The 24,623-nt window shown below is 41.8% G+C and overlaps 1 long non-coding RNA gene across 3 annotated transcripts in view; it reads right to left on the bottom strand.

The window, feature by feature from the left end:
- Nucleotides 1–8,105: 8,105 nt before the first annotated feature.
- The window catches only part of LOC109118449, a 55,493-nt gene continuing 38,975 nt past the window's right edge, over nt 8,106–24,623 (bottom strand). Inside the window, exons 3-6 of one of the 3 annotated variants that reach the window (XR_002025764.2) lie at nt 19,022–19,276; nt 15,258–15,453; nt 12,450–12,589; nt 8,106–10,669 (exon numbers count right to left, since the gene is read on the bottom strand). This is a non-coding gene — a long non-coding RNA (uncharacterized LOC109118449). Of the gene's footprint in view, nt 12,590–15,257; nt 15,454–19,021; nt 19,277–24,623 lie in introns of all 3 variants that reach the window. The other 2 variants (XR_004515097.1, XR_004515098.1) reach the window with 2 other exon arrangements.

Genomic DNA, 24,623 nt, shown 5'->3' with positions numbered 1-24,623 from the left:
TATGTTTGTCCTTGGAGACCATGAAATCCTCTAAAGATTTTGTTTTCTTGGCACAGTTCCAAGCAATGGAGCATATTACCTTAAGCTAAGATTAACTGGGCCATGCCTGGGTTCCGTTCTGTGTTGCTTCTCTTTCTCACAGAGACCCAGGGATCACATTGAGATTCTTGAAACCGACCCCTCGCACTTGGGACAATCACAAAGCCAGGTGTTTTCTTCTTGTCCCCAGCACCCCTACAAACCAAAGCCTATCAAGAGTTGCTAACCCTTCAGCAAAGTTAAAGATGGTGTTTTTCTTTTCTCCAAGACTTAGAAAAAAATAGAAAGAACAAGAGACATTTGGACACATTTGTTTTTGCCCAGGAATTTCTTTTTTAGGGTAAAAATTAGGTGATGGTCAGTGGCCCTTGCATCCACTATCAAGAGACTCATTCTTGTTTGTGCCACCTTTCCGGGTGCGTAACTCTGCCAACATGCAGAGCTTGCCATATGTGTGGTGCCCTGGGAAGGTCCCACTGGTATAGATATGAGGACAGATCTGGGTGACATTGAAATATGCCCCATTCCTTGGTTGGCCCACTAAAGCTCATCAAGTTGTCATTCTCCCAGCCAATGAATGAAATATGAGTGTAAAATTTAGTTTGTAAGTACGGAAGAGAAGGAGGAAATCCACTAATGGGTTTCTTCGGTCTCTCCATAAAGATCAAGGTTTAGTTCTGGGGCTGTGTCTTCCCTAGGGGCCACCTGATCTGACCACTGTGAAGGGTTTTTTTGGTACTGGGGATCGAATGTGAACCGTTTTGATAGACTGATTTTGATTAACACCTCAGGGGGGAAAATGCTCTTCAGATCCTAGAACCTCAAAAGAAACAATTCTTGAGCAGGACTCAGCAGACTTTTGCAAAGGACCAAGTTGGTGACATTTTATGCTTTGTGTGTTGAGGCAAAATTGAGCAACCAAAATACTTTTTTTTATAGTTTACAAAATGGTAAAAGTCATTTTTAGCCCTCAGGCTGTACAAAATTTAGGACCAGACTTGCCCTCCGAGTGGATATCTGAAGTCCTCCTGTAGCATCCACGCAGGTGGCTTAAATACCCTTAAGCCTTAGGAAACTTGCCTCCCCCCCACCCCGTCTAAGTCACCAAGTCAAGTTAAAGCCCCCTTAAATTGCTAGAAGGCACTTCTTTATATTAACTGGAAATTGGCCTGCTTCATCTTACTACCAAAGAGGTGCTTTACGAGTTGATTGAATTTCTAGAAATACTCCTTGGCGGGCAACATTCTCCATTACCAGTCCCCTGCCTGAATCCCATGTTGTAAACTCTTCTTAGTGTGAGAAAGCCACTGTGGATGTAGAACCTTGTATTGTGCTGCAATGCAGAGTGAGCCACAGTGTCCTCTCACTGCAGTGCTCCATGAATCCTTTTTCTATTCCATTGTTGTTTTCTTCCTGATCCCTCATTACAGGGGTTATCCACGTTACTTCTCGCTCTTGTCTGTGTGCCTACTGAAACAATTCAACCTCCTCTTCTAATTACATCCTTCTAATCTTTCCAGGCTACAAAACTAGCTCACCAAGAAAGAGCAGACCCCAGGGGCCTGGGACCTTTGGTTTGTAAGTTGTATTTATCAGTGAGATATTTAAACCACTTGGAAAAGACCTCTCCTCTCTCTCAATACTGGGTGGATTTCTGAATCCGTGCTGCCAAAGGTCATTAGTATTATTTGTGTAGTGTGCTAGTTTTAAGTTCATTGAGGGCCATGGCTTACTTTTTCAATATTGCCTAGCTTGAGTTCCTAGTCCAGTGTTTCATATACAATGAATATTCAGTGCACATTTCTGGAAGATGCACAAATGAGAAGTTTGGGAATAGTGCTCAGTTGATGTGCTTTGGCATATTTCCATTTTAGCAGAAGTTTTTTTGTGTTCACTTTATTAACACTAAGATTAGGACTATTAAATAATATGGCTTTGTAACAAAGAGCAATCAACCCTGAGGGAGATAATTTGATACAAATAAAGGCAGGCAATTTCCAGTATGCTATTTACACATATTCCATCCAACCTTGACTCTCATCAAACGCGATTCTCTGGGATTTATGTAAATGTGCACAGGCTGCACTGGGCCCACTGCTCGATGAAGTTCAGAGCTCATGGGTCGCTGTGTGGAAGTGGGCTGTGTTTGTAGTTCCGGATGCTAGGAGGTAATGGTGAGCTTTAACTAATTACACCTCACATTCCCCGCAGGAGGTAGGTAATGATTGCAGACGTACTTGGCTGAAGTAACTCAGAATGTCTTAATAATCACTTAATAGAATCTTATCATGAGAAGCAAATTGCATTAAATGGGCAAATGAAGTTGACTGTGAGAAGCAGAGCTAGGAAATAAAATGCTATGGGGGGTTTTATATGGGAAAAATCCAATTAACACCTTCCTTAAAAGAGTTGGCCCCATGGCTTTTTCACGTCCCTCTCAGTGCCTACCGTGGGGTTATGCCCTGCATAAATACTTTCTTCATCACTGTGAAAAGAAACCATAGCTAAAAATGAAGGATGTAAAAGGACACGTGATGGGAGAGGGAAAGGAGAGGCAGAGTTCTCGAAGCCAGGGAGCATTACACTTCCGTTTAGGAGCAAAGAGCAACATTGTGAGGCTATTCTGACAAGGTTTACAATGATACCTTTCTGTCTTATTTTATTCTTTTTTATGAATAAGATCACTTTTTCTATTTTGATCAGATGGTGGTAAGAAAGTGCTCAGTCATTAATTGAATTGAGCAAAAATTTGTATTTTAATGACTTCTTGGTCATTGTTATTAGATCAAAATTTGGAACACTGTAAATTGTTTTCCATTAAGTTTGTTTATTGGTACTTTTAAAGCAAACAATACAGTTACATTTATCATTGGGATCTTGTACCTTTACATGACAGATCTTGGTTCTTGTTTTCTCCCCATACCCCTGCCCTCCCTTCACCCCCTTCACCCTTCCCTATTCTTATTTTATGCTTAAGCAAAATGGCTGTTCTTATGTAATAAATACCAAATGCCAACCAAGTAAATTGCACGTGTGCATGATTGAAACGCCCTCCATTTGTCCAACTCTGGAAAGCCCTAGTGTTAAAAGAGCCTCGACTGGGTATTAGGGTAGCAAGACAAAAACAAGCTTGGTGCAAAGAGATCTTGGGTGGGTGTAGGGTCCACAGAGACATGCTAGAAAAGACAGTGGGAAGCATGTGTCACACCTAAAGGAGATTTGGAAGCCACTGGGAGACTTGTGACACTGACTTTAGGTGCGTGGAGGGCGGGGAGGAAGGAATGGATGTTCCTTGGGTGAAATGATTCTGTGGTGCCTGTGCTCTGCGTCAAGGCTGTGCTGTTAAAAAACAAAAACGAACTGGAAGGCAACAGAAAGACGTGGACAAAATCCAGACTACATATCCAGGATGCACAGGTCCAATGTGCACGAAGCAGGACGTGGCAGGCAGGGAAATTGGCAGCACTGGGGGTGGAAGGGTTCGATCCCATGCTCAGACCACAGCGGCACAGACCAAGGAGCCCATGTCTGAGACTCACAAGGACCAAATCAAGGTCAAAAACTGCATCCTGGAAATAGCAAAAGACAGTGCAGCATGATGTGACAGCCAACCTGACTATTTGTGTACCTGACTTATCTGTGTAAAGTCCAGTGACTCCCAGTCCTTTCCCCCTTGGGAGGCCCCTCGGTTCACACATAACAGACCCCCACATCCTGTGTGAGTCTGCAACTATACGTTATCTCTGTGACCTTTTGGTAGAGCAGTCTGCAACTATGTTATCTGCGCTACCTTATAAACAGGAGACTCCTGCACCTGTGTGACACTTTGTCTTAACTAAATTGTATGAAACTTCCCTGACCCCCACTAGTTTAGCAAAGTTCTGCTCCTGTGAAATTCCGCTCCTGTTTCCCCTCTCCCTGAGCCTCCCCAAATAGAAGAACTCTTAAAAGGACAGTACAAACTGCCTTTCCTTTGTCTAGAGTTTTTGGAGGCCTGAGCCACTCCGAAATGCCGACTACGGTAATAAAGGATTCCATTTAATTCAGAGTGTGGCGCATCTCTATAGTTCCAACTCGCCTGGCCCTATAACGTAGAATTAAATTGTAAATCTAAGTCATATGTATGTATGTACCTATATGCACATTCGCACACACACACACACACACACACACACACACACACACACACACACACACACACACACATATTTATTTATCACTAAACTTCTCCAAGAGGACTATAAAAAGGAGAGAGAACTTTGACTTTTTCATATAAGTTCTGATATATGTAGTTCTTTTATGCATACACAGTTCTTTTATAAGGGGCATACATTAGATAGAACAACTATCATGTCTTTATTATTTTTAAAAATAAAATGAGAGGAGGAGTCAAATAGGAGATAGTGCCACTAACGAAAGAGGCACCAAGGCTTGGTCTTTGCTGGGTGAAACTGCCTCCCCTTACGAGCCGGCTCCTTGGGCTGTTTAATGATGCCTGACAGATGCTGAGACCTGTTTTGCTCACAGTGCAAAGACATTTTGCCTCTTCCTCCTGGCTTGCCCTCCTTGACCTGCACGTATGAGGAGTCTCAGTGAGCGTTGTTCACCTGCACCCTCTTTATTTTACACTTCATTTGCATCCATTGCTTGCCCTGAGGTGCAGCATCAGTAAATCACCCTCATTTCCCTGAGTCCTGACACCCAGGCAGGGCCCTGGCCATTACCGCTGAAAGTCAGGCTCCTTGCGCTGCTCTGTGCCTCTCACACCCACACCAGCGATGGACGCATCTCAGGGGTGCACGTGAGCGTCCTTCTAACTAAATGCAAATGTTCTGTTTTGCTTTAGCCCTGTTTTCTGCTCCTGGAGGTAACTAATGAGAGAAAAAACAAGCAGGTGTGATGGGCCCTCAGGATCCCTTTCTCACACAGAGGACCTGCGGGCGTGGAGAAGGATGTTCAGGAAGGCTTTTCTGCATCTTCCAGACTCCTAGTCCAGTTCCCAGCCTGTCCACAGCAGTGATAACCTAAAGGCTTCCCCAAATCTTGTCACAGGTCCCCAGATGGGAGTCGCTCACTCTTGCAGACGTGTTCTGTCTCTCAGCGACGCGGTATCCTGCTGGCTCCCTGGGGAATTTTAATAACACGTCACTTGACAAATTAGAAAGTGAAGCAAATTAAATACAGTAAGTCAAAGTAAAGCTTGCAAAAACAAAGTAGAAGCAAGTAGGCCTTTTCAAAGCGTACAGATTCGGAAACGCAAGGTTTCCAACAGTTAGCAAAAGTGAAAGTTTCCATAGCAACACCAAAGCCCATCCAATAAGCCATCTCACGTTTTCCGAATGTGCTGTTCTGTGAACATGTGAAGATGTTGGAGGGCAGTTTGTGGGTTTTGTTTTGTTTTTTAAGTAAGGAAAAGAGTGAAAACGCAAGCCTGTTTGTGGATTTTGTTAGGATCCACCACCATGAATGCCCCATCTAGCCCTGGATAAAGCCTGAGATGTCTGGAAAGAGCGCACACGTTGGTAACGACGACTGGGCACTTGGTGTCGCTGTTGTTCCGCGGTCGGCTCTCCGCGCGCCTCGCTCGGGAGGAAGGTGGCCCTCCCTTTCCAAGGAGGTGCTCAGAATTTATCGGAGCCGTCCTAACCTTCATGTATCCAAAAACATTTATCGTATCTACCATGTTCCCCAGACCCTGTGACCCCCCTCCGGGGATAGGCTGGCGAAGATTCTGTGGGGCTCACTGTCTAGCAAGAGACACGAGTAAACACATGGAGTATGATACGTTGCGACGTGGTCGGTTCACTCGAAAAGATCAGGCTGCTGTAATGATGAAGACTGGTGGCCTTCACAGTAGTCCTCGGGAACGCCTTTCCGAAGGATTATCAGACTGCGACCTGACGCAGGAGAGTCGGGGAAGGGCGGGAATGTGCCGCAAGCACAAGGACAGAAGGGGCCAGTGCTGCCAGGCTGAGAGAAGAGGGGTGGCCAGGGCAAAACCCCATGGTCAGGCTCTGCAGATTTTATCTTTGGGCTAAGGGAAGCCTGTGAAGAGGCCGGCAGTAGAATGAGATTATTTAACTTAGTGTGCTGTTCACACTATTAGAATTTCCATTTTGCTGTGGGAGTTGCGTTAGCATCTGTTGCTTTAAATACATGTACATTTTGTAAAGGCACATTTGCTATCATAATAATTTTATATTTTTATCCAATTATTGAGGTCATAATAAAACTATAGGATACGATGCTTAACAAAATCTTTGCTGGTAGGATGAATCGCAGAAGTTTGAGAGAAACAAACGAAGTGTTTGGTGAGAGGGGCATGCACCATGATATGGGTAAGGAAATGTGGGTTGCTGTTTGTCCTCATACTGTTCACAAACGAAGTTGTCATTGCTCTCTTCCTTGACTTCCGCCTCACCAGTCTCTGGGAGTTGAGCCGGAGGCAGGGACAGTATTACCCATCTTGGCCACTGCAGTGATTAGCTTAGGAAAGGCACATTCTTAATGAATGTGTTGGATGAATGGAGGAAGGGGTGGTAGGATAAATGAATGAGCAGGCAGAAAGTAAGAGGTGTGAGATGCCGATGCTGGATGAGCGAGTCTTCTACGGAACTCGTGACACTTTTTTCAAAGATAAATCATTTTCAAATTTCAGGGATAAGACCGAGCATTTCTCTGACCTTCTTCTGTATGTATCAAATATTAGTGGAACACCCACGATGGGCAAATCCAGGTAATAAATATGGGATACAAAATTGAGTGAGACATCCTCACAGTCCTCCCGCAACTTACAGTAAGTGATGGAAACAAGCCCAAAGTACAACTAATCCACACCTCAGGAGACGTAACGTACACAAAGTGGGGTGTCGATTAAGTCTCCTTGGAGTGAAAGAATTGAGGACCTTGCACTATGCTGGTCAAGCAGTTTTGTGAAGATAACACTTGAGGTTTGCCTCAAGGGTGGGAAGTAGATGGAGCTCCTTGAGCTTCTACTCACAGCGGGGAGTGCTGACTTTCTGAGCACAGTGCTTCTAACAGAGAACGAAGGCGAAACCCTCTCCTATCCCTACTGCCATTTTGTGATCCCAGGGTGTTGCCACCCACGTGTCCAGACAGCCTGGCTCCCCAGACCTAGACCCAAGGCCTCCACAGACAAGTATGTCCTGGGTATGGCTCTAACCACAACTTCCAAGTGCAGCCTTTGTGGCTTCCTGTCATTCTGCATTTCTCTACAGCAGTATTTTTACAGTTAGCGATCACAGTCCACTTGTGGATCTGGGAATGGATATAGTAGATGACCAGCATGTTTTAAGAAGAGTAGAAAAGAATGGGAACTCTTGAGGAGGGTTGTGCAGTCAGGGAAACCTTTGTTAAAGTGAAGAGAAATGTGGGAATTGTGGCATCTCTGCAAGGGATCCTTTTCTGACAGCTTCCAGGGGACAAACTTTCTTGCCAGAATATTGGCACCCACTTCCATAGCAATTCCAAAGTTCTGTGAACTCGAGAGAGCTCCCGGTTCCAAATTAGGTCTCTTCTAAAGCCTGAGAATATGCAAATTTATGCAATAATTGATAGAATGCACTTTTGTTCTAAACATAAACTTTTTTCTTTGCAAACAGATGTCTTTTTTTTTTTTTTTTGGAGCAGCACTAAAATACTCCACATTCTCCATCTTTTGTGGCTTGCACTCATTCTCCCATGGCTGGTCAAAAGTGCTTTATGACAACACTCTGAGCAATGTGCCTCATCAGGCAGGAAAACACAAGCCGAAGTACCACAAAATATTTGTTCCAGGGAGGCACCCAGAGCCTCACAAAACTGTGAAGTCTTTTAAAGTAACTTCAGATCATTTTGTTGGAAGTGATGGTAAATTTTTACTTCTGCCACCAATAGATTTTAATCAAACTCAACAAAGCATTGTTTTCCATTTCACTGGTGTCTCCTAAAAGCCTTGCGTCATTAGTGGAATTAGGATGTACCTCAAATTCTCACCTCCAAATGCAAGTTGCAAAATGATGGAAGCACTGTCAAATTTGGAAAGAACCAAGCCATATATAGCTTTTCATTCATTAACTGTTTTATTCGATTAATATTTACAAGGGCCCATTAAGTACAAACTTGGTAGGCACTGGGGATCTGGTGATAGATAAACCTCATCTCGGGCTTTGGTAAACTTGAGTCATAGCTGAGGATTCAGCAATCCACTGACTTCTCCGCTCTAGGATGGAATTACAGAGAACAGTGCATTTGGAGAAAAAAATGGGTCTCCTCCCCACCTAAACAGACGGAGACATTTTAGTAATTGCATTATGGTATCAGTGCATGTGACATGACGCTCATGAAATGATTACCCCTCCCCTACATAAGATCCAGAGCAATCACAAGAGTTAATAAGTGAGAGTGTGTTTATCACCTACAGCACTGTAGGGGAATTCAGAAAGTAGGAGTGGCTGGAGCAAGTGGTTGTAGGAATGGCTTCGCCTGTCTGCTGTCCCTCTTTCACTGCTCCCCCATGTTGCAGGCCGCTGCAGCAGGCAAGATGTTAAGGGAATGAGTCACCTCTGGGCCGTCCCTGTCAACTGTCAGCAGGTGGTAACCGACACGCTGGTAAAGTGGATTCAGATCATCAGTTGGTCCCTTCTCCCTTTCAGATTGCCGAGAAGTGGGATTGATGGCAGACACACCAGCAAGAATTTTTCAGTGCTCTACCTTCTCGCAACAGCTGTTTCTGAAGAGCCGAAGGGCACAACCACACAGAGCTATCGATAGTGACCCTCAAGGACTGTGTTGGAAGCAGGCACTGCGGAGCAGGGCCAGCAGGCTGGGAGAGTCCAGAGATGCTGGGTCATATCCGTGACCCTACCACCAGCCAAGGCCACTGCTCTTTCCGTAGGAGGTTCAGAGAACACTTTAGCTCAAATCCTTGAATCTTAACAAACTCTAGCAAGGCAGGAAGGCTGGAAGTTCAATCCCAGCTATGGCAGTTTAGCAAGGGCTGGGGATGTAGCTCAATGGGAAGACATGGGGTTCGATCCCCAGTGTCCTCCCCGAGACACAGAAGGAAATATCACTTCTCCTTTAGTGAGCACGACTGGCTCTGTAAATATCCTGAAATAACACCAGAATGACTAACTGAGCTGACCTGCTGAGCAGCAGCCTTGTCCTTGACTGTGACCCACTCCCAGATTTCCATTATTCTTACATCACTAACATCAAAACATTCTTCTTACAGAATTTAAACTGGATGAATAAAACCTGGTGAATCCAAAGCAAATGGATGTTTGCAATGCGCAATAGGAATCGTGTATAGATTTCCATTCTAACTCTTTCCTGAAATTCAGCCGTTAAGATCTCCCACTGAGATTGAGGATGTTAGCATGCTGGCCGAGGACATGGGCACTGTGGAGAAGGTATGGCTGGGCAGAGCTGAGATTTCAAGCACTGGTAACTAGAGAGGAGTTCATGAAGGCCTGCCCTGCTTTACGGTTTGGTGGGGAAAGAGGGGTGTTTCTGCCTGTGTGTTGTCCTTTTTCCTCCCCCTTCACACTGGCGGCATCATATAAAGAGATGCATGTGCAGATCTCCAGCCTTTGATTGGAAAGCCCTCGTCACAGGCCTCTCCCAGGATTTCTGCTTCTTTGGAGAGTGTGCCACGCACCTACAACATAGCTACTATTGACCAGATCAGGGCTCCTAGGGTAAGCTGCAGGGGCTGTGGGATGGGGTGAGGGGCCAGCACCCACCTACACAAGATCCAGCAGAGCTGTGTTTTAAATTAGCGGCTAGCCAGGGCCCAGCCTAGAACTGCCTGTAGTGGGGCAGTGGGGAAGGAGCAGTTCAAATATGTGGCAGGTGATGGGGGCAGGCGTCCTGCCTAGCACACATCTCAGCTGGCGATTCTTACTCGGTGGGGATTTGAAAAGCCCTGAGTGATCACAGCCCTGGCTGCACATCAGAATCATTTGGGAGAGACTTGAAAAATATCCACCTTGGAACATGACAGGAATTCCTGCAGTGACATTGGAGTTTAATTGGATGTTCTGCTGTGGGGTAGAAAATGCATGTATTTTAGAATCAGCTTGATATGGATTCAAATGCTGCAGATGCGGGTTCAAATTCTGACCCTGACTGTCACAGACCATCAAGTGAACCTTGAGCAGACAGTGTCTCCGAACCTCAGGCTTTTTGACTATAAAGTACGGATAGCACATTTTTCAAGATTTGCAATAATATATATTATTGTATGTAATAATAATCCTCTAACAGTAATAGGCATTCAAAAAATGGCTACCACTGTTATACACTGTTACGGAGGTATCGTTGCTATATGAATGTAAAGAGTGATAGACGGTAGCGAAGAATAAAAGAATGAGGGTGGCTCTTAAAATTTGGGAGCCTTATACTGCGTGGATGGAGGGACCATCCATCCAGATACAAAACATGGGAGGAAGAGGTGCAAGTTGGGAAGGAGAGGGGCTGAGCTTCAATTTTGAGGTGGGACTTGTGGGTGAAGTGTCAAGGAAGCAGTAAGATTCGGAGTCGGGGGAAAATAATCTGGGAAAACTCCAGCAGCTTTTCCATGAATCTGAGAACTCTCAAGAGATGTCTTCGAACATGAGCTGCAAAACTGTAGGAATCAAAAGAACTACTAATTTATCAAAGCCTTTTTACTGCTTAAATCACTTTGTGTATTATAATAATGCACAAGTAATTACAGTGTTCCTGTTTCAGTAATAATACCCTGACAATTGAAAGGCATGTTTAAAGAACCATAAGGACCTAAACATTCATTTTAAGCCCTTGCCAACCTCATTGGTTTACGAGTTTTCCAGTTTCCTGGAAGCAGGGCCATAGGAAAGCTGATAGTCTGGGTGGTTGGCAGAAGCCCAGGTCCAGGTGTCTCCTTCCTGCTCTGTCGCTTCATTCATTTTTTTGGCTTGCAATCCAAGCCTTGCTCCTCCTCCGGAAAGCTTTCCTGTCCTATAGGACACCCTGTTTGGGGTCTGCTGATGTAATCCTCCTTCATAGTAGGGTTGGAGGGCCCAGAGCATCCAATCCAACTCTGCTGTCTTGGGATTTAGAACTTGAGAGCGGGTCAATGTTGGTTTCTCACTAACACTCGCTGACTATGGGCTGAAGCCCTGGTATCTCTGGGACTTATCTTTCATGCCTGAGCCCTTCCTTTCATACTCAAAGCCTCCATGGACAGTGGCCCGGAGTCGCCTCACAAATGGCCTTATTTACTTATCTACTCCCCTTCCCCATCCCTCTGGCCTTCTGCCAGAAGAGCCGAGGACTGGGAATGGAGATTCCTAGGAAATAAGTCCCTGCCCTCCCATCTTCTAGCTAAGCGACCTGGAAGGAGATGCTTAACCTCTCTGTATAGTGAGCTGCGCTCCTCTGGTGTTTTTCCTTTATTATTTTAGATGCAAAATCCCCTGTTCAAATGAAATCTGCAGTGAAAACCCAAATATGAAACTGGTAACAAGGCCAGGACCTTGAGAGGTCAGGATGGTTGTCCCAGAGTGCATTCACTTGTCCTGACTCAGCTTAGCCCTGGGGCAGCCCTGGGCACCCTGGCAGAGGGCACTGGGAGCTGCCCTCGGACTCTCATGGTCTCTGTCTTAGTTACTGAGTTCGCCTTGTTGCTGAGATGAAATAGCCAACACTCTAACCTTTCAGTGGCTTTCTGTGGCCAAAGGCAGTGTCTAGATTCATTATCTCTCAGTTCAGGCTCCCCACAGTCTGATTCCAACTGACCTTTCGGATTTGAAATTCTATTATACACCACAGCAACTCTCTGTCCCTAAATCACACTTAGATTTTCCTGTCTTTGTATCAAGCTCTTCCCTGATTTACACCCTGCATTAGCTTTGCTGCTTTAACAAGTGACCATAGCTTTAGTGATTTACTGTCTGGCATTTCTAGAAATTCCCATATCAAGCATGGATCTCACAAAGCTAAAACTGAGGTGTCAACAACAGGCCTGCTTCCCCCACTCGAGGCTCCGTGGTTGTATCTGTTTTCTTGACTTTTCCAGTGCCTCCCCTACCCCTGCAGCTTCCCTTCCACCTTTAAAGCCAGGAATGCTGTGTCTCTGTGTGTGTATCATCTGTGGTCACACCTTCCTCTGACTGCCTTTTATGTCCTCTTTGAATGTCAAGGACCCCTGTAATCACCTTGGGCCCCTGTAGATGATCCCAGGTAATCTCCCCACCCCAAGGTTCTCAATTTTTCTGTCAAGTTGTCTACTGTAACCATAGTTTCTGGGGCTTAGATAACTTTGGGACTGTTATTCTGTCAAGCATCCACTCCAGCATCCACCCATACAAGCCACAGGCACGAGCTGCAGGCTGTACTAAAGGATGATGTCTTAGGTCAGTTTCCTCCTCGCTGAGGCTCAATACCTGACACCGGTGACTTGAAGGAGCAGAGGTCTATTTTGGCTCCCATTTAAGTAGTCTCAGGCTTTGCACGGTCGCTGGCTCCAAAGCAGGACAGTGCGGCCCGGGCATCTCTGGAGAATAGCCGCTCAGGTCACGGCAGCCTGGAAGCAGAGATGGAAAAAGAGGCTCCGTGGAAGGAGGTAAACTGTTTCAGGCCCTTCCTCCCCCCTCATCCAACCAGGCCTCTCCTCCTAACAGCACCCATAATCCAATCACCTCTTTCAGAAGCCCCACTTTGGAGCCCAGGAGGCTTGTGGGGATCCAGCTAGAAAGCATCGCAGATGGGGAGTGCGGTGCTCCATTGCAGCCACACAGTGTGGTTCGAGAGGGCTCCTGGACTGCTGTTTTGGCTGTTCCACCGTGGAGATAGTTCCCTGACCTTTTCTCCCTGTGTGGCATCCTGCTCCTTTCTACCCCTTCTCAGCATCTTCCAATTCTGTTCCTTTCTGCTTCTCTACTTTCCCCATGTGATGGCTCTGAGAGCCCCCAGTCTTCTCGCTGTTAGGCGGACAATTCAACTTTCCTGTGGTCCTGCTTCCAACCTCTCAGCTCCCTGATAAGGGCCACGTTTGCACATTTTTCCTCTTCTTTAGACACATTGCTAAGGATAATGTCCCAGGAATGTGCCTGACTGGGGCAAGACAAAGAAAGTTTAAGTCAAGGCATCCCCTTTTTGCAATCTAAAAGAGACCGAAGCTTCTGTGAACCATGAGTCTAGGTAAGAATGTGAAAAATTTAAAGATGGCAAGAAAACCTTAAATCATATCACACCCAGGTGGTCAAGTACCAACCCTCACTGAACAATTACAATTTAGAGGTTGGAGCCAGGGATTTAACAAAGTGGTTCTGCCGCCTGCCAAACAAGCACAAGGTCCCAAATTTGATACCTGGTACCACACCCCAAAAAAAGAAGTTAAAGGTTGGAGACTTTGTATTCATTGCCTGTCCCCAGCACCCCAGCACAGGATGTAAACATAACAGATTCTCAATATGTTCTGTTGGTGTAATGTACATGCATACAGACGCGTACATTTTCCCTCTCGCAAATGTCCTTTCCCTGGAAGGGGAAGTTGTCCTTTGCTTATGTCCTGGCATATTTGGGGGCTATGCTATGCTTCTTGCTCTTGGGTGAGAACTGTCGAGAAACAGGCAAGAACCCTCCACAGGGAATACTGAACTGGAACATCAGTACAATGGAAGAAGGGTTTTAATGCCATGAATTAGTATTAACATCTGCACAAAACAAGCTTTCAAACTGAGAAGCAACAGCTTTACAGCAGACTGTCAGTCTTCACTCTATTCTTGAGTGTAAGGTGCTTATTTTGAGTCTCTCACAGACAAGAGCTCCAGAGCAGCAATCTGCAGCCCTCAAAGCACATGCAACAACTGAAAATGAATCCTTGCTTTTGTAATTAAACACAACATTTTACACTTGTTTCATGTGGTTGGCAATTGGAACCCTTTGCCCACATCAAGTTTTTAAGCACAATTTGGAGATTTTTCCTGCAGTAGCAGGGCCCACGTGGAGGGCTCCTGTGGGCACCTGAGAGTGTGCTGTGCCTCTGGCAAGATGAACAGTGATCAGGAGGGCACTGCACGGCACGCACTTTGTGTATGAGGGTGACAAAGGGTCACTTCTATGAGGGCACAGCTACCTGGTCGTGCTTTGTGCTAATAGGAGGGATAAATCTCCCAAGGTCTTAAGTCCTGCGCTGCTATAGATTTATGTTTTTTTTCTTTTTATTGATTTTATTGGTACAATCTAGGTCTACAATACAGTTACATTCATTACTGGGATCCTGAACAGATTTATGTTTATACTGCCCCAAATTTCCCATGTTGAAACTCTGTCCTCAACTAACATTCAGAATTGGCAAACTTCAATTCTCACCAGTCTAGTAAGTGTGGCTTTCACTGTACTTTTGCTTTTTACCTCCTTGATTAGTTGAAACCTTTTCATATGTTCATTGGTCACTGGGATCTCCTCTGATGCGAAGGGACCATTTAAGCTTTTTGTCCAGATTTTTTATTAATTTGAATGAAGTTTTAACGTATATTAGATAGTAACCCTTTCTGGTTTATATGTTGCAAGCATTTTCTCCTCTCCTGTGGCTTGTTTTTATGGTCATTTTTATTTTATTTTATTTTATTTATTTATTTTGGTACCAGGGATTGAACTCTGGACCTTGCACTTGCAAAACAGGTGATAGAACCACTGAGCTAAATCCCTGGCCCTCTGGTCATTTTTAAAGAATAGAATTTCTTAACTTTAATGTAGTGTATTTCAGTACTTCTCAAGCTAACTGCAGTAGACAATTGTTTTTTAATTTTCAATCAGTCACAGGAAATTTGTGTGAAACACACTAAAAGCAAATTAATATAAAAACTAAAATGGCTTTGTTCTGATAGATAAATGTTTTACTAGAAAGATAAAATATTATAAAAATAAAGATACTAAAATATTTATATATGGGGGAATTGATAAGCATTTAAAAGAAGAGAAATGAGGGTAACAAATGTTCCAAAACTAGATGAATAGTTTTAAACTCCCTCATAATTGCCTTTATAAAGCTCATTTTCCACATTGTAACCCTAATGTCATGGCTGTCACAGCAGTGTAACCAGACTGCTGTCGATCAAGGGCAAAGCCAGTTCTTTAGGCTCTGGAAGCTCTCATTGGGCCCCCTTGGCTGATCCCTCCACACCCACAGCAGCCTCACTCAAGCCTCCTCCCCAGTGGTGCCCTTTATTTGGGCTGAAAGAAGTCACCTTGAATCCATGACAGCTCCGATTGGGTTGTGTGACGGCTCCAGCGCAGGGTAGAACAGGATACTGTGATTGCGACTGTAAATGTACATCCTCCTGCGAGGAAGGAGTGAGGCTTCACTGTCTCTGAAGATCTCGCCTTTACACCTTCCTTCTCTTCTCGATAGGCTCCTGGTGGGAGAGTTTCTCTCCAAGGCAGCTATAAATAGAAAATGGAAGCATAGAGACAATTATTGTAAAAATTAAGCCAGTCTTCTCTATTGCCTCCATTTCCTAAGCGGGATTTAAGCATTGGTCTGGAGAATTATAATATATGCAGTCGTTTCCCATAACCATGACAAATAACTTCTATAAGGTCAACATTACTTGGATTGTAAAGTGTACGTGAAACACTTTTTGTTATTGGCCTAGGCAAAGAAGTAAAGGCCCAAGAGGTTTAAATAATGCCATTCAATCAATAACAATTTTAAGAACTATTTGTTGTGAAATAAAACAAAAACACAGACCATGTAAAACAAGTGGATAGATAATAACCTGTACCCACCGCCAAATCAAAGAAAAGAGCTTTTCCAGTCTCTCCAGAACGTCCTCCTCTGCCTTGGCGTAACAACAGTCCTAGCTTCTTCCCTCTCCCTTCATAGTTACTGTCGTTACTAAAGTCCACTTTATTCCATTTTTAACTAATGGGAACCTCTTAATTTTGGTGTCAAATCTTTCTGACGTGACCCTAGATGGTCTTTGGCAGTTTCCTTGCTGTCTAAAATGATGAGATGTGCCAGACTCATTTTTTTTATACTTCCTGCCCTTGTTCTGAAATCAGCCAATTCTTCTAGAACAAGAAAGCCCAGCCTTGCGAGTGCAAAGTCCCAAATTCGATCCCAGGTACAAAAAAAAAAAAAAAAAAGAGTCCAATAAAGTACTGACTTGTTATATATATAAAAAAAAGAAAGCCTAGTTTATTTTAATGGGAAATAGTGTTTCAAGTCCACATCTGGACCATTAGGCTTTCATGGGGACCTGAGCTGGTCTTTGTGTCTAGAACTTTTTAATAGATACTCCTATTAATATGCATACATGTGATACAATACTTCCTGCATTAATACTGACACTCTCATTTACTATAATTAGTAATGGATATTAATTGTACAAGTTAATTAGCTTCAATATCACATCTGTGTATCATGCTTTGATCATGACTGCCCTCCTTCTACCCCTCTAACCCTTCTTTCTCCTCAGTCCCTTCCCCTTTCCTAATATTTGCTCTTCTCCTTTCAGGTCATCTTTTCTTGAGCTTCAACATTTAAAAGAAAGCATGTAATAAGTATCTTTATGTGTCTAGTTTTTAACATACTCTAGTTCCACCCATTTTTCTGCAAATTATATGATTTCATTATTCTCCATGGCTGAATAATACTCCCGTGGAGACAACTCTCTCTCTGACCATCTACAATCTCGCTCATAGATTCCTTATCCATTCATTGGGGAAAGGCTGTTTCCATATACGGACTGTGGTAAACAGTAAACTTGGATGTGCAGCTACTGTTTTGTGTGCCTCTGGATAAATACCCAGGAATGGTATACACTGCTCAGATGGCAGTTCTATTTTTAGTTTTTTGAGGAACCTCCACACTGTTCAGCTGTACTAATTCACACTCCCACCGACACATACTGATATTTTCCATTCAAATGTCACAACTAAAAATTTCAAAACTTCTTTCTTCTTAAGAATTCTAGCTCTAGCAACAGTTCTGGTTCTTAATGCCATAGAGTATTACAGAATTAGAATATTCCATAATGGCTCACTTGCTGCCTGTCACGTCACGTAACAACAGTTTCAGAGTAACAATACTAAATCGCCATTAATTAAATTACTTAAAACAAGATGGTTTTCTGTCTAGTCCTCCCTATCTTCTTTCTTTACCTATAGTTGCTGCATGTCTACAATGTCAGGATACGCAGCCATGACATGCACTGCTCTCTCCCCCAGCCTTTCCGTAGTCTTACTTCTGAAGGCCGCTAAGTTCAGTGCTCACCACCCATCCATATGGTGACATTTTGAATCTTGTGCTGTCTGACACACATTCTTCTGTGTTTGTGTGTGTGTGTGTGTGTGTGTGTGACAGAGATTGAACTCAGGACCTTGTGCTTTTGAGGCAGGTGAGGATGACACACATTCTTGAGTTAATTCCTCAGGATGGTTCAGGGGAACAATATTCTCTGGGTCCTTGCACATTGTTAACAGCTTGTGACTTTTATACTTGAAAACCACTTTGCTGGATACAAAATTGTTGCCTTACATCTTCTTTCTCTGAGTATCTTAAATATGTTACTCAATTTTTTATACATGAAATGTAGCTATTAAAAGGTCTGAGGTAATTAATTTTTATTCCTTTTCAGGTGCTTTCTGCCTAGAAAGCCAAGATTTTTTTCTTTTTCCTTTAAGATCTAATACTTTTTCCAGAACATGTCATGTTGACATTCTCAGATAAATGCTGTGCTTTTCATTATATACTTTCAAATCACTTACTGCTCCAGATTTTTAAAAAATTATAGTTTTCAGTATTTGTTCTTATAATAGATTTCTTCTTCAGTGGCTCCCGTATCTTTATAGTTTGTTTTAGTTTTGTGGGGGGTCTTCAGTATTTATAGTTTCTTTTCTTTATATCTTTGAATTTTTAACATTTTTATCTTTTTCACCTTTTAAGAATCAGGTATAGTTTTAAAATTTTTTTATGAGTAAATGTTTGCAGTACATAATGTTTACATTCTGGTACATAATTTTACATTCCTTGCAGGAAGTTGGTACATGTAAATAACACATCTTTACTTTCTTTTTTTATCCATTTCTCTCCTTTCTATTCCTCCTCTCCCTATCTCCTGATCTCCTTCCTCTCTTTGAAAGAACTGTCTCTGCACTTTCTATAATCTAGCTTTTATTTCACTCTTCCTTTATAATTGGGGTTTCTCGTATAAGAGAAGCCATGCAATATTTAATAGTGTGTCTGATTTATTTCACTTAATATTATGGTCTCAAGGTGCATCCATTTGCCTACAAGCAACTCAAGTTTATCCTTTTTATGGCAGAGTAGTACTCCATAGTGTAAGTAATGCCACATTTCCTTTATTCATTCATCTGTTGATGGACATATAGGCTGCTTCTCAGATTTAGCTATTACAAATTGTGCTGCTATAAATCTGGGTATGCAAGTATCATGTACAGTTTTTATTTACTCTCCTATGTTCTTCCTAATTTACACTTCATATCTAATTTTTAATTTTTTTTTTTTAGTTTTTTGAGACAGGGTCTCACTATGTAGGCTGTCCTTGAACTTACTGTGCAGCCCAGGCTGGCCTTGAACTCACTAAGATTCTCCCTGCCTCAGCCCACTGAGTGTTGGGATTACAGGTGTGTACCACCACGCCCGGCTAAATAGTTTTTATTTTTCATTGTTCTTGAATTGTCATCTCTATTTTACTAATTTAATTTAATGTGTACCTCTATGGTTCATATTATTTTCTTAATGTAATTTATCTTGTTTTAAAATATTAGGGTAGAGTTCCAATTTCTTTTAAAGGCGTTCACTTCTTTTATATTTATATATATAATTTATGTATATTTATATATCTATATATTTTATATATAAAAATATATAAAATTGTCTCTGTACTTAATGCTCTTTGGGGAATCTCTGGATGCTGCTTAGATTGACACATCACAGGAATCACAGAAGTACCCTCTCTGTGTGCTGCTGTGTTCACGTGCTTACTTTTTAGTGTAGAATCTAGAAAACAAAGTGGTTGTCCTCTGAAATCTGGCTTTTTTCTTTCCAATACATTATCTGTATCTCTTTGTCCTTGGTTATCCTTGTTTTGTTCCATTTTGATTCTACTTCCAAAAGTTTCTTGTCCATCTGTGCCTCTGTCCTTTTGTTTGAAGTAACTTTACAAACCTTGGAAGAGTTTGGAGCAAAACAGTGACGCAGTGTGACTTCTTCCTTGAAGGGTTCCTGTTAGCTGCTCTCCTGAACAAAGACACAGGAGAAAAGATGGTGATAAGAAGGACATCAGTTAGGGAACAATTGTAATGCCAGTATTAATAAATTTCACACGTGACAAAACTGAGACACAGATGGTTAACAACCTTCTCTCTTTACAGTCAGTGGTAGAGGTGGGATTTGAGTCTGGGCAGTCAACTTCAAAATCTGTAGTCAACACCTGCCCTTTGAGGATACTGAATATATTCTGAACATTATCTCCACATTTTGGTAGTTTTTCACATTTTAGGACACGAAAGAACATTTTCTAGAACTCTTTACTTCAGAATGCAGAGGGATGTAACTTGTGTTTCACCAATCAAATGTATCCATGTTAATAAAAATGAACAATGTTTTAAGTTAAAAATTTTATTATATAAATATTTATTGATTTATAATTCATATATATACCATATAATCATAAATTTATCTTTTAAAGTTGTAATCAATAGTGTTCAGTATATTCACAAAGTTGTGTGATTGTAACTAGTATCTAATTACAATATTTTTGTTACTCCACAAAGAAACTCTATCCATGTCTGAGAAATGTCTGTTCATTAGCAATCACCCCTTGTTTATCCCTACTTTCAGCCCCTGGCAACATTTATCTGTTTTCCATCTCCATGAATTTGCCTATTCTGTATAGTTCATACAACACGTGACTTTTCATATATGGCTTCTTCCTCTTAGCATTACGTTTTAGAAGTTAATTTGTGATACAGGATGAATCGGTACATCGTTCTCTTTTATGACAGATGCTAACCTATTGTGTGGTGTGGTAACTGATTTGGATGTGTCACGTTGATACATGGGGTGCCCAGACTGTTGGAGAGGCATCATTTCTGGAGACATCCAGATAAGTTCAGCCTTTGAGTTGGTGGGCGTGGTGAACTAGATTGCCCTAAGCAAGCATCATGAAATTATTGAGGCCTGAGTAGATCAAAAAGGCAGAGGAAGGAGGAATTTGTTGCTGTTTTCTGCCTTGCTGCTTGAGCAGGACCAACTCATCTCATCTTCTCCTGTACTCAGACTAGAATTTATACCACTGGGTTTTCTAGTTCTCAGACTTGTGGGCTTGGACTGAGTTTCACTACTGGCTTTCTTGGCTTTCCAACTAGCAAATAACAGGTCATGGACTTCTCAGACTCTGTAATCACATGGGCTAATGTTTTGTCATAAATCTCTTATCATGTCCTACTGGTTCTGTTTCTCTAGAGAACCCTGACTACCACTTGTGGATTTTTGTTTAGCCATTCATCAATTGATGGACATTTGGGTTTCAAGTTTGGGGCTGTTATAAATAATATTATTAACATTCATATATAAGTTTTTGTATAAACACGATTTAAATTTGCTTGAAAAGGTTAAATTTTAATTTTGGATAAACATTAAATAATGTTCAAAAATAAATTAGTCTAAAATACCACCTAAGACAAACTTATGTTTTAAAGTATTTTGGTGCTTATATCAAAATTCCAATTTAGTTGAGAAATCTACATTTTATTTGGCAACCCTGCCCAGGTGAGGTTCGGATAAGGAAGTGAAAAATACGAAGCAGAGCCAATGGAGAATTCTATCAAATATTTCAGAAAAAAAAGTAATATCGATTCTACACAATCTCCTCCAGAAAACAGAAGAGGAGGTGATACTTCCCCGCTCATTTTATAAGGTGAGCATCTTCCACATAATGACCTTCCAAGCAAAGTGAACAATGGACCCATTTCCTTGACAAGCATAGATTCAAAACTCCTCTACAAAAATATTAGCAAATTGAATCCAAAACATATTAGTAGAATAACAGATAATAACAAGACTCTGGATCCCTCAAACTCAACCTTGATCCTAAAACGAGGGCAGCCCTAGAAGCATCCCTGAAATTTAACAATATCCAGGATGCATGATTTAAAAATACTACGCTAGCATTGATTTTTTTCTTTTAGATTAAGCTGTAGAGAGACATAGAGACTGGATTACTTTGCTTCCTTGTAGACTATTTTTCTTTTCTTTTTTAGTAAAATCATAATTTTATAGCTTGAGTACATAGACACATTTATGTCCCCAGGGCAGAGGCTGTTGATGACTCCCCATATTTCCAGCTGGGGGAGGAAGATCCACTTGGTGTTATAAGAGCCAATCAGTGAACCTGGCTCTTGATCAGGATCAGATGGAATTTGGCACCTTTATTCTTTCTGTTCCTCTCAAGATGCTTTCAAACGGCAACTGCTTTCTTAATTAAGTGGTAGAGATCCTTAAGGAGCTCAGAAACAAGTCCTTTAGACTTAAGGATTCTTAGATTTTATTACCCGTCACAAAACATACTTGTGCAATGTTATAAGTGTCTCTCCAGATCACAATGATTTGTGAGGGAGTCAGGCCTTTCGTGGCCAATTTGTAAACCTGCTCTCTTAAGTTGTCAGATGTCAGCTTCAGACAGGTGCGGACACTGTGGCCAAAGGCAGAGCAGACTGGGACAGGCTCTTCCCAGGAGCCTGCATGCAACCCATGATGGTGGGGGTCTGCAAGCAAAGGGTAGAATATTTTTCTGTAGAATTCGCCTACTTTGAGATCTTACAGCATCAACAGGATGTGAAAATCATAAATGTGCATATTTCAAAAGGAATATCATATTTATATCTGGAGAAGACCCAGAATCAAGGAAAATGATACTTCTCTGGAGCATTTCTTTTCCCTTTACTCTATTTTATGGACTGTTCTGAGACTTGTAACTGGGCTATCATTTTCCTTTGAGAACTAGAAAACTTGGAGCCAAAGTTATGGCCCATCCTCAGTAAATATATAAAACCACACGGGTTACATTTTGTTCATTAATCTGACCTCTGAATTTATTACACGCTTACCCTTGAAAAATTTTCTTTTCATATCACTTATATTTTATAAGATGCCGGAAGCCCTTTGTTGAACAAGATGGGATTTGACAGAGGATTGATACATGATGATGCTTCTTTGGTAGACCAGCAAGACCATCTACTAATGACAACTCCCAGGGCGTTTGAGGGATAAGATGTTGAGAACTGTGTGGCATTTAAAATTAACGTTTTGAAAGAAAAATGGATATGTGGTATTATTAAACTCCACAGTTAGAATGTCAGACAGAATTAAATCGTGGATCTTTCTGCTATATTTCTGAAGGGATATCCTTACTTTGGGTTAGCAAAAAATTTAAAATTGGTCCTTCTGGAATTTAGGGAACATTTGAGCCAGGAGTGAAGGGAGTAGGAATTTCAATAATGTAGTGTTTGATTGGCCTTAGTCTATATATCTCTGCTAACTTTCCTTAAAGCTAAAAGTAACAAGATTAGAATAAGAGATACTTATGAATTTTATATATTGCTTTCATTCATAGAAAGGAAAAATATATTGTATTTGTACCAGACTCAATCTGTTTTTTAACATTAAACAACAAATAAACCCTGTGGTAGCTAATTTCATGGGTCAATTTGAAAATGTTTTTGGATGGTAAATCAGTGAACTCTGAGTAAACAGAATGTCCACCATACCGTGAGTGGACCTTTTGTCAATCAGCTGAAGTCCTGAAGTGAACAAAATGACCAGCTGCCTAAAGCAAGAGAGAAATCTCTAGGCCTCTGGCCTTAGGACTGGAATTATACTGTGGTTTCTCCTGAGTTTCCACCCTGCTGGCTCATAGTGGAGAGTTAGGACTTGCCAGCCTCCATAATTGCATAAGTCAGTTTTTATGATAAATCTCTCTCTCTCTCTCTCTCTCTCTCTCTCTCTCTTACACACACACACACGCACACATATCCTGTTTGTTTTATTTATTTCTCTAGACAGCCCAGACTAATACAAACTCATAAACAATACTTTGGTTTCTCTTCAGACACTATAAATCTTTCACCTTTTACAAACCCATAAACAAAAACAAAGCAGTATGATCAACTTTATATTCTAGTAAATTATCAGTTCCATTTTATGTTAACACAACTGTGAGATATAGGAAATGTATGGATCTGTTTTTCATCTTGATAGAAAAGCAAAATTACAAATTTGTCCAAAATACTTTCAAGTCTCAAAAGACAGATGATTCAACATGTTTCAGAATAATCTCACGGAAACATTGCCTGAAATACTACTGTGAGAATTCAGTGCAAGTTTTGTTTAAACAACTTATCAGTTGAGAGTGCGCTTGGCGGGAGTAGCTGAAGCCACTACAAATGGTGATTTAAACAAACTAGTTTGTTTTTTTTTTTTCTCACAAAATTAATATCTGGAGGTAGAGAATCTGAGGCTGGTAGAAATAACCCATAGGGCCACCACAGTCTCAGACTCAGTGACAGCCACATTCATCAGGGGTGGCTTTCACACCCACAGCCATCCCATGGAAACGATGATGGTTCCATCTCTACTATGACCTCCACATACCAGAGAAATTGCAGAGTGAAGGATAAAATCTCCTTAACTTACTCCCTTTAAAGAGCTTCCCAAAAACTCTGCTCAGCAATTCTGCTTACAAGCCTACACTAAGAATAAATCATTTCTTTTCATTACCCTGTAAGAGAAAAGTAGCTGGACCTCATCTTTGACAAAGGAGCTCACCATCCTCAGTGGAGGAAAGATAGCCTCTTTAATAAATGGTGTTGGAAAAACTGGATGTCAACCTGCCACAGATTAAAATTAGACCCTTATCTTTCGCCATGCACTAAATTAAAATCCAAATGGATTAAAGATCTAAATATTAAAACAGAAACATTAAACTTGCTGGAAGGTAAGTTAGGCAGAACTCTGGAAGACATTGGTATAGGAAAAGACTCTATGAACAAATCCTCAGAAGCACGGGAACTAGCAGAAAGAATTAACAACTGGGATCTCATATTACTAAAAAGCTTCTGTACTTCAAAAGAAACCATTAGCAGAACTAAGAGACAATCTATAATTTGGTCAAAAATTTTTCCCAGCTGTACCTCAGACAAAGGACTATTATCAAGGATATATAAAGAACTCAAAACAATCGGTCCCCCCAAATATAAAGACCCGATTCAAAAATGGGCATCTGAAATGAACAGACATTTCTCATACAAAGAAGTAAAAGCAGTAAGAAAATATATGAAAAAATGTTCCACATCACTGGTCATTCGAGAGATGCAGATGAAAACAACACTGAGATTCCACCTCACCCCACAAAGAATGGCTGCTATCAAGAAATCACACAATAACAAATGTTGGCGGGGTTGTGGGGAGAAAGGAACCCTCCTCCATTGCTGGTGGGAGTGCAGACTAATGCAACCATTATGGAAATCAATATGGAGATACCTCAAAGAGCTGGGACTGGAGGTTCCATTAGACCCAGCCATCCCTC

The sequence above is a fragment of the Fukomys damarensis genome, unplaced genomic scaffold (assembly GCF_012274545.1).
Source record: "Fukomys damarensis isolate Sample0158 unplaced genomic scaffold, DMR_v1.0_HiC HiC_scaffold_33, whole genome shotgun sequence".
NCBI lineage: Eukaryota > Metazoa > Chordata > Mammalia > Rodentia > Bathyergidae > Fukomys > Fukomys damarensis.
Note: the sequence above shows the minus strand (reverse complement) of the source record. Positions and strands in the feature narration are given on the sequence as shown.